Raw genomic sequence first — 16,570 nt, 5'->3', positions numbered from 1 at the left:
AAATGGAACTCCTGACTGTGTCTGACAGTAGGAAATTTTACAGGGTCAGACTCAGAAGCCAAACTTTGATTTAGGCAAGAGATCCTAGTACAGTGCTATGTTGAAATATATTTTTTTTCTTTTTGGTACCAGGGGTTGAACCCAGAGGCACATAACCACGGAGGCACATCCCCAGCCCTTATGTTGAACTTTCATATGAGCTGTTTTGGAAGGGTTCTTATATTTGAGACTGCATTCATTAACTCAACGTCTAGATTTTCTTTAACAGCTAAGACACCTCTAGAGTCTATGATTGTATAGGTTAGTGATCATCTCTGCACAATGCATCAGGAGCCACCAGTCACTCTTTCCTCTATTCTGCCTCTGTCTCTATCTAGTCTCCAACCCTTTTACCTAAACAGTGCTTGAAAATTCATCATTAGTATTTCATTTATTTATATTAATATATATATATATATATATATATATATATATATATATATATATATATTTGTTGATGCAAATACTTGCAGGAATAGTAATTAATAGACACCTAATTCTTCAATTCTCTTAGTGTGGGTATAGGAATTGGATAGTTTTCCTGATTTTTCCTGTGGGACCAGGAGACAGTGAAGTAGGATGGACTGATTGGCATGATGAGGATAGGTCAGAGGAGATGGTGTCAGGAATGCATTAAGTAAGGAGAAACTCAGGCAACTGGGGACAAGCTTTGCAGGTGGTATTGCCTCAAAACTGGACTTTAGAATATATTCTTACACAGAACAATTCTCATAGGTCTTTTAAATATTTTAATCATTTACAGATTTCAGTACTCTAGAAACTTCAGTATCACTGTTAACAAATGTAGATATATTCTGAACATATATCTTATAGATGACCTTGTAAACTATTTGGGGTGAGATGTGGTTTTTACCTCAAAAAACAAAACAAAAAATGAACAACAAGAAGAAAAAAAACCCACAGGAAAATTTGATTAGTTATTATTGGAGAAAATCAGTCAGAGAACCAGGGTTCCTACCTGACTGATTTGATAATGATAGAAATGTTTTTTAAGCTAGTGAGATTTATGTTTTGGCTGTTGATTTGATTCTTTATCACTGACGTTAGAAACATGTTCAAGTTTTAGAACAAAGATGAAACAAAATAGGAAGGAAATAAAAACTATTAATCTGGGGTTACTGAATATATATTGCTATCAAATAATTTAAAAATGCCAGTAATCAGTGACCTGGAAGATTTAGGGATGGTCTAATTTCTTATCAATTCAAAGGTCACCCCCTAAGCTGTGTGTGGTGATGCACGTCTGTAATCCTAGAAGCTCAGGAGGCTGAGGCAGGAGGATCACAAGCTCTAAGCCAGCCTCAGCAACTGAGAGAGGCCCTAAGCAACTCAGCAAAACACTCTCTCTAAATAAGATACAGAATATGGCTCAGTGGTTAAGTGCTCTTGAGATCAATCCCCAGAACCACCCCCCCAAAAAAAATCATTACCCTAGTCCCTGAGTAAATAATTTATTTTTATTTATTTGTAGTCTTATAAGGTTGACTAATGTTATGGCTCTCTTCTCAAAAAGATTCCTATCAATTATTTCTGTGTTGTCCTGCTCCTATTTTCCTTCCTCTCTTTCCCTTCAACCAATTTTACTCTCACAATCACTGTGTGAATCAAATTATTTGTCTACTCATAGGCTCCCATTCAGTTTTTCTTCTCACATTTCTTTCCCCCTCATAATCAGAGAACACTCTTTATCTGCTTTATGGGTTTTCCCTTTGAAAAAGGGAAAATGAACATTCTGATGAATGTTCATGTTGCAGAGCAACAAAAGAGTGTTTTATTATTTTTATTTTTTAAAAATATTTATTTCTTAGTTTTCAGCTGACACAACATCTTTGTTGGTATGTGGTGCTGAGGATCGAACCCAAGCCGCACGCATGCCAGGCGAGCGTGCTACCACTTGAGCCACATCCCCAGCCCCAAAGAGTGTTTTATAATGAGTTCATAATACTTTACAACAATCTGTGTACAGACATAGATATTCCATAAATAATATATGATTAATGGAGAATATTTTTAAAAATCATATGAAAATTGTGGTTGTTATATCATGAAATATTGGATGGTGTTCAAAGCATAGCAATACATATTACCATACCAGGTTTTGATCAGCATATCTGAAAATCTTTGTCATGCTTTAAAATATGACAAGGGCTAATTTAGTCCAATTACTCCAATTTACTCCAATTACACTGTTACTATGTTATTGATTTGAGGACAATGGAAGAGGGAATATGTATAGACTTACTGTATAGATATGATATCATTGTTGTATTTCCATAGTTCTTATCCACTTCCTTTAGCTCTGCCCCACCACTGGTTTTAGGATTTCTGATATTCTCATTTCTGGGTCCAAACCATTCACTCCAAGCTAACTTGGTCTGAAAATGTTGTCATACTTATTGTGTTCAATTACAAAATTTTAAGAAAATTATCTCACTGCCTGTCTCCTCCATTTATTTCCTTCCTACTGGGAATTGAAATCAGAGATGCTGTACCACTGAGTCATATCCCCATTCCTTTTTATTTTGAGACAGAGTCTCACTAAGTTGCTCAGGCTGGTCTTGAACTTGTGATCCTCCTGCCTCAGCCTTCCGAGTAACTAGGATTGCAGGTGTGTGCCACTGTGCCCAGCTCCATGTTTTTCTTTCTCCTGCCAGACAAGATTTGATCTGCTTGATGATTTTTAACTGGTGTGTTTTGGGCTGACGGTATCCTGATGGGAGCACAGGTATGCAGTTAACACTGTTGTGAGATTTTGACAAGAACCTTCCTCATCACAAAACTTTTTTCTTACTAACTCTGGTTTAAAGCAGGCACTATCTCTTACAAGGTAGGGTTAGAACTGGCAGCAAAGAATAAACTCATTTAATCCTATTGCACTGACATGTCTTTTAAAGATTTGGAAAGTTTATTATTCTTGAAATAGTGGCTGAGTACTCTAAACCTGAAGATTATAAAATTATTTAATTTGTATTTGTTAAGTCTATTATTTTATCAAATATAAGACAACTTTTAAAACACTATTAAAATATACTATATTAAAATGCAAGGCATACACACTCACATCTTATACCTGAGCTAACCAAAGAAAAATTTTTTGACAAAACACCAAATGTAATATTTTAATATTAATACATAAACATATATTTACATTTAATATTAAAATAATATCAATATTAATATTAAATAATATAGAATTATTAGAATTAAAATTTTAATACATTATAAATTTAATACATTAAAATGATTTACTTTTACTTTTATCTTAGATGCTGTTCTGGACTCTGAACAAGTCCCCATTGTAAATAAGAAAAATTATAAATAAATGAGAAAAATTATGAAATATGGCTGATGTAACAAAAGAGAAATATCTCAAGTATCCAAACTAAGTTTAAATACAAACACATCAGAGATCAGTGACCAATGAGTTGGATTCCACACACTCTATAACTTATTTTCTTCCCTTTACTGTATAATTATATAATACAAATTTGGATGATTATATAATAAAAATTTTTGGATGAGGTAGTTATTGGCAAAGCATGCACAAGAAATACCCAAATAAAAGTAGCTACAGACTTTTGATTGCAAAATTCCAAAAGATATTGCTGATGTATTTCTTTTTGAATCTTTACTTGGCCAGTAGACCAAAAAGAATGCTGTATTTCAAGTCTGCTTTTTAAAAAAATATTGGCCAAAGATCCAAACAGACTCCCTTCTTTTTACTGAACCCAGGGGATATTTATTTTCTTTTTAGAGAGCAAAATTTCAAAGGTTCTAAGAAAAAGATGGCAAACAAAAATATTTTTTGTTATCACCTTTCATATTTTATCAAAGATAAAATTAAGAATAATTATCCCATGTCACTCACACTGATTCCTTAGATCTCTGCCAGTGGGGTTGTTTTCTTTGTTGGAAATGTTTTTTTCTTATAGAACCAGCTATATGTAACATCTCTTTTCATTTGGGGCTCTGAAACAGACTTCTCTAATGGAAATGTTATGACAGAACATCCAGGGTACCATATAATGCTGCTCTCTTTCCAAGTAAGAGAATAATTGTTATGTGGAATGTGGCCCAAAGTCTTGACCCACTAGACAGATTTTTCTAAGGGTCTTCAGGCATGACGTGCAGAAACCAGAAACTCTGGTTGGTGAACTTGAGGAAATGTCTCTTTGAGGTTCCAAGCCTCCCCCTGCACTGGGTGGAGCTGTGTCCATCTCTCTATACAAACTCTCCTTATGCTCAGGAAGAAGGGCCACTCTGAGGGTCTCACATGCACTGGCTGGCTAACACAGCATTTTCCCATGGAGTGATATCATGTTGTTAAAGGTAACTGCCCTGTTTTGGCCATCCCTTGCCTCTTTTGCTTGCAAATCCTATGCAATAGACATGTTTGGGAAGTCTCTCTGCTCTGTCCTTGAACCTCATTATTCAGGATGGGCAGCCATTCTCACTGTGTCCTCCTTCCACCTTTCTGTGACCACGTGGCTTTAGGTACGGTGTTTGCAGTCTAGGGGAGAGAGAGCTCCCTCAGCTTTACCAACTAGAGTTTCTGGTTTCTGCATTTATATATAAATGGGCTGGAAGACATGCCTGAAGATCTTTAGAAAAATCTATCTAGTGGGCTAAGACTTTTGGCCTCATTCCACATATGGCCCTAGCTGTGTCCTCCAGGGTTCTTTGGAGACTGTTTCAGGAGTGGTACAGATTAGTAAAACTGCTGCGATGTTTCTCACTTAGCTTGTGAGGCAAATGTGGACAAATGTGTGTTGTCTCTTGGACTGAACTCCAGAAACTTCACTCCCTGGCCCTAGCATATAACACATTTATAATGCCGCAATATCCAGGGAAGGTCTTTAGGAGTTGTATAATTATATAATAAAAAATTTTCCAAGAAATGGGAATGGTGATTAAACGTTGTCATTATCATTATTTGTTTGCTCTGAAATCAATTATTTCAAAATGCCTGCAGGGTTTGACACAATGGGTTCAGAGATTTGATATTGTTTTGTTGTGTAGGTTTGTTGTGTATTACAAGGCAAGGGAGGCTTACTGAGAATTAGAGATGTTCACTCCTGCATTTCTCACCAGAACTTGTCCCTTTTCTTTTATTAATTTTCTCTGTGGAAGGCACCATTATTAACCTTGATCCATCAATCAAGGTTATCCTAGGTGCTGTAGCGTGCAGAAACTTACCTAAAAACCAACCCAACTGGCTACTCATAGGATTCCAGAGTTCTCTCTTCTACGTATCCTCCAGATTCAGTTGACAAATTCTATCCATTTTACTTCTTTAATTTCATTAGATTGCATTCTCTTTTTCTTTATTCCTATGCTACCATCTAACTCAGCCCCTAACCACATCTCACATACAATAAATAAAAATGCTATAATATTCTGCAAAGCAGACAGGGTAATTTTTCAGGGGGACACAGATGAGGGATGGGAGAGTTTTTTAAAGAGACCAGATCCTGCATCCCTGTTCTCTCAAATCCTTAGGGCAGAAGTGATTCCAGGGGCAGACAGAGTGGACGGCATTGGCGCAGACAGATTTTTGTGTCAGTATTTAAATTCTTCCATCCTATTTCCTTTACATTCTGCTTTTCATTGCTACATTTGCTTACAGTTACTTTCCAAAGAGGGGGCCATCTATATGTTAAAATTGGTTGCTCATAGAAGTTAAGAGGTCACTGTGAATGAGTGCTCATCCATGTTTATTTATTTTCAGGCCTATTCTTTCTTTATTGAGTGATGGAATTAGAAGATGTGGCTCCAGTGGACACCAGAAAGATGAATAGATGCTACTTAAGGAGAAGGCATAATAATGAGGGAAGAGTTAGATACCCTTGAAGACAAATATCCACGTTTCAAGTTCAACAATTTGGCTTGTGGTTGATTATTATTATTTCATAGAGGAAAAAAAATATTGGTTTGTGTCTGTTTTATTTTGATACAATACTGCTTAAGCCATGATAAGAACGATAAGTATCAGAACTCATTTATGTTTGGGTACATTTGAAAACATACTGGAAATTATTGAGCCAGGTTTTTTTTTTTTTTTTTCAAAATAGTCTTTAAATCGAAGGTTTTAGGAAAGCACATTGGAGGCCCCATTCACAACAAGGGAGCTGCTGTACTGCAATTATTCTGAATGAGTGAGGCTTTACTATTCAGTATGTGTGTCGAAGTCAGAGCGCCTCAAACAGGATGTTGTAATTTAAACAGTTCCCTTGGGGGAAAGGGAAATAGTCATGCTGTTACTATTTAACCATGGACAAGCTTTGAAATAACTGAATAGAGTATTCCAGAAGCTAATGAGTTATGCTGTAAATGCCCTTTAAACTTCAACTTCAAGGCAGGACATGGTTATTACTCATGGATTTTCTCAAGGGCACACAAGGTTATCCACACCAGGTTTTGAACACCTACAACCCACAACCCCATGTGGCATTTAAAAAACCCAGTATGAACACACTTAACAGTGGAGGTTGTTGGTGCAATATAAGTGCTTTGATATACCTCTGTTCTTGGAACGTGAACACCAGTTGTTCACTGTGTGAGCTTCTCTGATAATTCTATGATGAATCAATTTGTCTTTGAAACTCCAGCAAACACTTAATGTTTATATTCCCACAATCATTCAGTTCCTGTTATTGATATTGAGTAGGTTGAAAACATTTATTTTGGGTAGGTGGATACAAACCCAATTTTGGTCACAATAGTTTTCTTTCCTTTGGAAATATTAAACTTTCTTCAAAAGTTCATATATTGTCCTAGTCTGACCCTTGAATCCATATTACCTGACTCACTTTAGGAGTAAAAATAACCAACCTGATGAAAACTTCTTCCAAAGTCAAAGACGAGGGTCTAAAGTCCCCATAGGTCATTGCATCAGTCAGCTTTTCATTGCTGTGACAAAATACCTAAGCAAAAGCAACTTAAAGGAGAAAAAGGTTTATTTTGCCTCATGATTTCAGAGGTTTTGGTCCCTGGTCACCTGGCTTTGTAGTTTCTGGGAATGTGGTGAGGCAGAATATCATGGCAGGGAGCATGTGGTGGAGCAAAGCTGCTCATCTCATGGTGGCCAGGAAGCAAAAATAGAGGGAGGAGAAGGAGTCAGCGTCCAGATATACCTTCCAGGGCATGCCCCCAAGGGCCTATTTCCTCCAATTAGAACCTGTCTCCTACAGTTCCCACCTCTTCCCAATAGTCCATTCTATATGAACCCATCAGGGGCTTAATCCATCAAAGACATCAGCCCCTCATGATCCAATCACTTCCCCAAAGTCCTGCCTCTGCACTGCATTGAGTTTCCGCATTGAGAACCAAACCTTCAACACAGGAACCTTGGGGGGACATTCCAGATCCAGGCCATAATAGTATGAATGGGTCAGAGCTATTTTCACTTCTAGTGCCATCGATGAACTTCCTCTCTGCCTGCTCTTCAGCACACAAGTTGCTAAAATTGAGTGGCAACCATCTAGGGGAATTGAGTGGTAGATGAGAACAAGTGTACAGAGCCCAGTCACGGCCGCTCAGAATGTGTGAGCCCTTGGTATACAAGTGAGAAGCGTGCGGGCTTTCTCTCCAGGAGTCTTCCTCAAATACTGTCTTCTCCTTCACTCATCTTTTGTATTTTAGATTTTTTTTTTAATTGAAGTACAACTTGTTTCCTTTTATATTTTTCCCCAGGAGGCTTTTTAAATTCTTCTCCTTCTCCTCCTCTTCATCCTTTTTCCAATTTAAAGGGGAAAATATGGTCTTCTATGTTCCCCAATCCTTACCTCACCTCCACCTTGGTTGCCCTCATGTACCAGGGAATCTTGTCTCATGGTTAGGATCCCAGGAGCCTTTGACACAGTCCCACATCCCAGATCCAGGTGTAGTTGAGCATCACGTGATCTTTATCTCTTGCTTGTTTGTTCTTAACACAAGCCCTATGTGAATACACAAGTTCCTATGTGATTACACTTGGTCTTGATCCTTCGTACGTGAGAAATTCTATAGTCTTTCCTGAGCTGATTTTTAGAGCCACATCCCCAGCCCCTAAGACCATTTCTTTAGAGAAGCAGGAGAAATCTGATTCGATCACCCTTAAAAATGGCTTGATTTTCTTTCTGATAGTGATTTTTTGAAGTAGGTCTTTGTAAAATAGAGGCGAAGAATTTTAAATACATCGACATGGCCATGTATTATTTTTCTGTCTACGTCTTGGAAGGGAGTCCCCCAAATCAAAACTGAACATGAAAGGAATGGAAGACCTTGAGGTGAGAAGAGTCCCAGGTGCCCTGGAAGAGCTCTGGGTTCTGGTTTCCCTCCTGCAACTCTGGGAGCTTATTGGATGGTGAGAAGAAGACTGGTGATGTGACACCCCCTGCTGACCTACAGGAGAATGCTGTGTCCTTATCCTTCAACACTGCCTCATGGGCCAGGTCTCCAGGCCCTTTCCATCTGTCACTCTGCTGCTGGTGACGCATTATGTTCCTTCACCCCAGGTAACAATGAAAATTGGTCATTGCAAAAAAAGCTGAGGTGTTGATTTGGAATCTTGGCTCATTCTTATTCTTTATTGTTAGCTTCTCTAGCACCAGATTAGTCTGGTAATCCAACTAATTCTAGTCAGGAATATGCTGTCTTGAAATGACAATATATCATAAGCCTACAATCCTAAATCACTTAGGCCAATTTTATTAGGCAGATTATTACAAACACAGAAGCTAAGTCAAATCAGCAGATCAGTAAATGTTTAGTAAACATTTTACATTAAATTAAACATGCTAGCTTTAGAGAAACTAGTTTTTCATTTATTGGTTTTTGGTTTATTTATTAGGTATCTAGATTTAGTGTCTCTATAAGACCTAAGAATTTGCAATATATATTTAACAAAATGGCAAAGCAGGAGCTAGGATTTGATTCTAACTAATATACACTTCTTGGTAGCTGGGCACAGTGGTGTACGCCTGTAATCCCAGGCATTCAGGAGGCTAAGGCCTGAGGATTACAAATTTGAGGCCAGACTTAGCAACTTAGTAAGACCCTGTCTCAAAATAAAAAATAAAAATAAAAAAAGGGTTAGGAGTTTAGCTCAATGGTAGAGCACTCCTGAGTTAAATCCTGAGCACCACAAAAGCAAAACAAGCTAAACAACTCCAATAAATACTTCTTCACAATAGAAACTGAATCTTTCTACAATGGCCTTTCCACCACATAGGCATAACTGCTGCTATAAGTCTATGATAATTCCTTACCAATGAAAGGAATTGGTGTTGAGAACTGAGGGACTTTCATTCTATTCACAGTCCCATAGAAATATACATTACAGACCTCAAGTTACTGAAAGTAATCTGTTGAAAGGAATTTTCATTTTGGAGTTTGTCAACTATCTCCTCTTCCTTGACATTGGGCACATTCACTTTTCTCATTCAAGTTGATAAAGAAGATAAATTCAAGATTTAAAGAAACTGCTTAGAAAGGAGTTGGCACTTGGGAAGGGCCCATGAACAATGCCTCTTAGGACGCCCGTAGAGTGGCAGTTCTTAGAATGTGATAGACTGACTGATCACGGGGGTCCCCAAATCCTATAGGAGTCCACAAGACAAAATATTCTCCTGATAATACTAAGGTGTTATTTGCCTAGTAGTCATTACCAAACTGTTACTGAAGTCATATGCTCTGTATAGGTCTTGGTCCTGATATCCCATCCAGAGTCATCAGTCTAGTGCCACCAAGCAATCTTGGTTCAAAAAAAAAAAATCAAGCAAGTTTCACTTAAGAATACCCTTGAGAAGTTGTAAAAATTAGCAATTTTATTAAATCTCAACTCTGATTAGGGGTCTTTTTAATGTGCTCTATGATGGAAAGGGAAGAATGCAGAAAACCCCTCTGTTGAAACCCAGAAGCTGATGTGTTGAGGAAAAGAACACGAGCATCTATTTGAGTGGTGAACCAAACTACCTGCATTTTCCATGAAATACTGTTCTTAATTGACAGTCCAACCAATAGACAAACAATGGCTCTTTATTTGTTTATTTATTTATAGGTACCAGTGATTGAACCCAGGGGTGCTTAACCACTGAGCCACATCCCCAACTCTATTTATTTATTATTTATTTTAAGACAGGGTCTGGCTAAGTTGCTTAGGGCCTTGGTAAGTTGCTGAGGCTGACTTGAAACTCTCAATCCTCCTCCCTCAGCCTCCCTAGCTTCTGGGAATACAAGAATGCCTCACTGCACGTGGTAAACAATGGCTATTTAGACTTCAGTATTTTGCTGATGTTTTCTCAAAAATGAATAGAGTGAGCATGTCACCTCAAGGAAAATAACAATATTTGTTGTCAAAGATAACATCTGAAATTTTCCATGGAAAATAATTTTTATGGTATGTATCCCATCAAAGTTGCTTATATTTTTAGGTTTCATTCTATTCATATTATCAAGCATGTAAGCCAATCAAAATGACATGAAATAGGAAAAACTTACTCATTTCCTTTGTTTTTAGAAACTGCTATGAAACAACAGATAATTCATTTTTATAAATATAAAACAAAAAATTTTATACTAACTAATATGCTCTACTTAGGCATCAAGATGCATCACTGTAACACGATTTCAGCCAGATTTTTTACTCTATTTAAAGATCAAGTCTTTCCCAGTAAAAATAAAACATTTCACTAGACTAGTCTTTAAACTGTATTACTTAGAGTGTAGTTATTTACACCAATTTCTAACCTCTTAGAAAATTCTGCACCAGTAGATTTGAATCATTGACATGAATAATTGCTCAGAAAAGCTGCCCTGCCTCATTGTGATATGATGAGGTAGTTTTCCAGTAAAACGATTTCAAGAGCAGTAACTGGGTTCCTTGTGGTTTCTTTGATCAAGAGGACCTTTCTAAGCAGTTCATTAAGGATTTGATCACAGGTCTGTTACCTTTCCTCCTCATAATGGTGCCGCCAGACACAATCACATATGCTCCTGCCTTTGCACATTATTGGACAGTGTTGGAACTTACTCCACCATCCACCTCTATATGGAAGCTGGGTTCCAACCAATGAACCTTTGACATCATATTGTTCATGAATTTCTGTTGTGCAGATTCAGGTCCCCCCACTAGGACCAAGGCCATGGAAATGTTCAGCCCTCCTAGTTTGATGGTAAGATCATCCCATTCTCCCAATTGTCTTTAATCAGAGCCCCAGGGTTCTCAGTAACCTCAAGATGAGACATGTATTGCTTGGATCCTGCTGCAATCATTTGCTTTACCCAAGGTTCTGACCTGGACCATCATGTGCTTGTCAAAGGAAATCTTGGCTTAGTTGTTTTCATAAACTTTCTAGCACAAGGTGACCAAAGGTGATAATGGGAACCCCTCCCCCCCCCAAAAAAAAAAGAACAAGAAAGAAAAGAAATATGACCTTCCTGAAGATCAGTGTGCATCCAGGTAGAGATAATTGGCACCAGAATATAGCATCTGGAAGCACTTGGCTCCTAACTTGACCAGGTCACTGCTGCAACCAGATGGGCTAATCCTGCAGCCTGATACTATGGTTCTGGTTTTCTGAAAAATTTGAAAAATGTATATCCACTAGTATGGCCTCAACAGTTTCCCCAAAGTGCAAAAGAGGGCTGGGGTTATGGCTCATTGGTAGAGCGCTTACCTGGCATGTGTGAGGCATCAGGACAGGCAGCTTCAATTCTCAGCACACATACAAATAAATAAAAAGTAAATGTCCATTGACAACATATAACAATAATTAGATTTAATTTTTAAAAAATGCAAAAGAGACCAGCAGATTCTAACATGACAGAGTGCAAAAAAGTTTGTTGATGCTTAATTCTGTATTTCAAGCCAACGTTAAGAAACTACTGCTTATACAGTTTGGGTGCTATATATAAATAAATACTGATAATTTTCGTTAGAAAGCTATTAAAACACCCGTCTTTTCCCAATGGCATATATTTAAGAGGTTGGATTTCTGAATCGTGTACACACTTCTATCAAGATAATATATTGAGATAGACTGAATACAGAAGTTGTATGGAAATCCAGTTATCTACTATCCATTCAGACATGAGAGGAATTTACAAAAAATGTCTAATAATGCTGTTCTTCTCACTAAATTGTCTGTTTGATAAAATATAATTACTTGTCATAAAATACATTATTAAGGTTAACATATAATTGATGTGTCATTGTAAGCTTAAGTGACTATCTAGATAATTATTTTAAACATTTATGCTTTGATATCAAATGTAGCGATATCTATAATCCATATAATCAAAAACTCTTTTGGCTTCTCAAAAGAGAAGTATTACTGAGTCAAACAGTAGACTAGGGAGTAACCCAAGATAGCAGAATAGAGGAGGTAAGGTTCCTGGCTGCTCCGAGGTCAAAACCAAGAAAGCAGACAGGCAACTTCTCGGCAAGATAGGTGAATAATAAGATAGGTGAAAGGATGAGAAAAAACATATCACTCACATGGATCATGTAAAAAAGCAAGGGTTTCTATTCTTATATTAGATAAGTGAACTTCAAACCAAAGTTAATCAGAAGAGACAAAGAAGGACATTATATTGCTAAGGGAATTATACATCAACAAGACATAATAATCATAAATATTTATGTCCCAAACAATGGAGCATCTACATACATCAAACAATCCCTTCTCAACTTCAAGAATCAAATAGATCACAACACAATAGTACTGGGTTTGAACATTTTTATCCATATATAGGAATACGAATGTAAATATATATAAATAATACATGAAAATATTTAGATGGATATGGATTTGTATATAGTTGTTTTTCTTTATAGATGGATGTTTACAATTTTGGTAAGATATAGGATATGATTATTTAACTGAATATATATGAAAATTTATGGGTAGAATTTTGGTTGTGTTAGGGTAATTCACATATATATGAATATATATAAACATATATGGAATATATATTTTAAAATATATATGGATATATTTATAATTTTTGTTTAAAAAGCTCATGATTATGGGTAAGGTTAGGGTTAGTTTTGAGTTACACCTTTGGTTTAGGAGATAGTTTACCTTTAGAACACATACATCAATATATATGAATATAAATATAAATATAGAGGTAATATTATATATCAAAAATATATATATAAAACTTTTATCTATGGATATTTTTAAGGTAAGAAATATTGTTATATTACATGCAAACTCTGGGTTTTGTCTATGGAAATGTGTGTGTATATATACATATGTATATATATGATATTTATGTGTTTTTATGTGAATTTATGAATTTATATCCCCCAAGACATAGGTACATTCATGTAAAATGTTATGGTTTATATGTATAGAGGTTTCTCTGAAGTGTATTGGTAGGTATAGGACTAATGTAGAAAAATACTTAGTGTTAATTTAGGGGTTGAACATTTTTATCCATACATAAGAATACAAATATGAACATATATGTAAAAATATATGAAAATATTTAAGTGGAAAGAAATTTATATATAGTTATTTTTCTTTTGAGATGGATGTTTACAATTTGTTTTAGTTATAGTTTATGATTATATAACTGAATATATATGAAAATGTATGATCAGGAATTTGGTTGCTATTAGGGTATATTCATATATATATGAATGTATATAAACATAGGAATATATATGTGAAAATATATGTGGATATTCAAACTAAACTAAACTAAAACAAATATATTTTTGGCGAGGAAAAAAAAAGAACAGTAGAATAAATGTCTATGGTCCATATGGTCTTTTCAGTCTAGGATTCTAGACTTTAGAATGAGGGGTATAATTCTGTGCAGATGAATTGGAGCATAGCAATAATACAATGAAAAATTGATTCTAGAAATGTTTGCTTTGAAATAAGAGAAAGGAACATTTGATCATGACTTCAGATACATATGAATGAATAAATAAAGGTTTTTGAGAGGTTATTTATGATTCAGTTTCTCCTAGGAAGTTGTCACGCTATTATTTATCACTCTTACTGGTTTAAGGGTGGTTATCAATGTCGAGATTGAGGCACATATATGCATTCCTATAATTTTGAAAAAAAAAAAAGGTTCTTGAGCTCACGTCCATTACTTCTAGCTTCATGATAGAAATTTCAGTTTTTCTTTGTTCTAATTAGTGCCTTTTTCCAGACTGGAAATCTCTGCATGGTCTTTGACTTTTTCTTTCTATTTTTAGTCATCTCTCAATTTGTTCTTTTTCCTTTTTTTGAAAGTTGTTGCACATTTGTTTGTTCCTTCTCCATCCCAGCTGCCCTTCTCTGCTCCTGGTGGACATTGCCTAAGGCGTGGATCTATACCAGCTTTCTAACTGTCTCGCTGCTTCTAGGCACACACACAAAATCTTCCTAAAGCAATTTGATGTAGCCACTTCCAGGCATAAATCCTACTGAAGCTCACTATGACCTCTAAAATAAAGTTCCTCAGCCTGACATTCAGGGACATTCAGCATCCTCTTATTTGTACCTGACTATATGCTCCTAGCATCTTTCTCTACCACTCATGAGGCCTGTACCTCAGCCAGGGCAGCTTTCCCACTGTCCAGCCTCAGCATGCCTGCTCCTGTATCCAGGGCTTGGTTTAGGTCATCTCATGCCTAAGAATCTCTCTTCCAGCTACATGTCTCATCTCGTTTCTTATTTGAAGTTCAAGCCCCAATATTTTCTATGAAACACTCTTCCCTTTCTTATAACATTTAGAATCAAAAAAATCAATAAGTGATATGACAAGAGTGCTTACTTTGAGCTCCACACTGTTGTAGCACTATTTATATGGTATTACCTCAAATGCTACTGCTAGGCACTACAGGTAATTGAGGCAAGGAAGCATGTCTGGTTTTTCACTGTTGAGAGGTAGTGTGATAAGCAATAGTTATTGGACTGGGAAGATCCATTGCAAACTCTATTTATGATTGAAAATCTGGATAATTCATATCACTTTTGTATATTTGGTTTCTCTTCTATAAAGGAGGCTGCCAATAGCATCCTTCACACAGGATCATTGTAGGATCAAAAATTAGAATGACCTTTGTAAATGGTAAAATTTCACGCATTAGGGCTGGGGATGTGGCTCAAGCAGTAGCGCGCTCGCCTGGCATGCGTGCGGCCCGGGTTCAATCCTCAACACCACATAAAACAAAGATGTTGTGTCTGCCGAAAACTAAAAAATAAATACTAAAATTCTCTCTCTCTTAAAAAAAAATTCACGCATTAGTCAGGGTTCTCCAGAGAAAAACAGAAGCAATAGGATATATAAAAGTGTATGTATATAGCTGGGCAAAGTGGTGCACTCCTGTAAGAGCTAGGGAGGTTGAGGCAGGAGTATTGCAAGTTCAAAGCCAACCTTAACAATTTGGCAAGACCCTGTTTATAAATAAAATATTTTTAAAAAGAAATGGGGATGTGGCTCAGAGGTTAAATACCCCTGGGTTTAATTCCCAATAACAACAACAGCAAAATTAAAATTAAAAATACACACACACACACAAATTCTGCATGACTTGGTTCATGCAGAATGATGTGGAGGTCAAGAAGACTCACAAATTGCTGTCTTCAAGATGGAGAGCCAAGAAAGTTGGTAGTGTAATCTAGTCCAAAACCAAAGACTTGACACCAGAGGAGCCCATGGTATAACTTCCAGTCCAAAGCTAATGGTCAAAAAACTAGCCTGCCAGAACCCAAAGATCTGAGAACTGGCAGCTCTGATGTCCCAGAGCAGGAGAAAAGGGACATCCTAGCTCCAAAAGAGAGAGCAAACTCACCCTTCTTTTGCCTTTCTGTTCTTTTCAGGGACTCATCAGAATCAATGATGCTCACTCACATGGGTAAGGGTGGCCATTTTTACTCAGCCTGTTGATTTAAATGTCAATCTCTTCCAAAAGACATCCTCACATACACATCCAGAAAGCTTTTCCAGCTCCCAGGGCCTCCCTTTTCCCAGTTGATTGACATATAGAATTTACCGCCATTCTGCATAAGAATGCTTATTATTACTATTACAGTTATTATTATTTCTTTTGTTTCATAGTTTCATGTGGGTATGTACTTTTGTGTCCTCAGTTCCTTTATGAGCTATTGGAAGGGGAGTGTTGAGTCATTCTCTGAATGCTCCTGGAAAACTAGCATGTAAAAGATTTGAATAAGCCATATTGAATGTATAAATGAATTTTCACAATAAGAAAACCCAGGAGGGCTGTGGTAACCCACAAGAAAATTTCACTTGTTTTGTTAAGGGAGTTAAAAAAAAAAAAAAAAACAGGACAGTGAGGTTTGCAAAGCAAGTACTGATCTGATTTTAGGGAGGATTGTCTCACAGTGATGAAAATAGTCTAACTACTGAAATCGTTTAAACCACAAGAATTTTTAAAAGATTCCAAGATAAATCATTCATAGTTTTTCAATTGAGAATAAGGCCAACTTTCTGTAGGGAAAGAATGAACCAAGAAAGGAGAGACTTAAGTGTGAATCAGTAAGAAAACTAAAAAAACTAT

At 36.5% G+C, this 16,570-nt stretch overlaps 1 pseudogene; it reads right to left on the bottom strand.

Annotated features, from left to right (window-relative positions):
* Positions 1-7,322: 7,322 nt before the first annotated feature.
* On the bottom strand, positions 7,323-16,048 carry LOC113185646 (ribulose-phosphate 3-epimerase-like; annotated as a pseudogene).
* Positions 16,049-16,570: the final 522 nt, after the last annotated feature.

This window comes from Urocitellus parryii, chromosome 9 (assembly GCF_045843805.1).
Source record: "Urocitellus parryii isolate mUroPar1 chromosome 9, mUroPar1.hap1, whole genome shotgun sequence".
Classification (NCBI taxonomy): Eukaryota; Metazoa; Chordata; class Mammalia; order Rodentia; family Sciuridae; genus Urocitellus; species Urocitellus parryii.
Note: the sequence above shows the minus strand (reverse complement) of the source record. Positions and strands in the feature narration are given on the sequence as shown.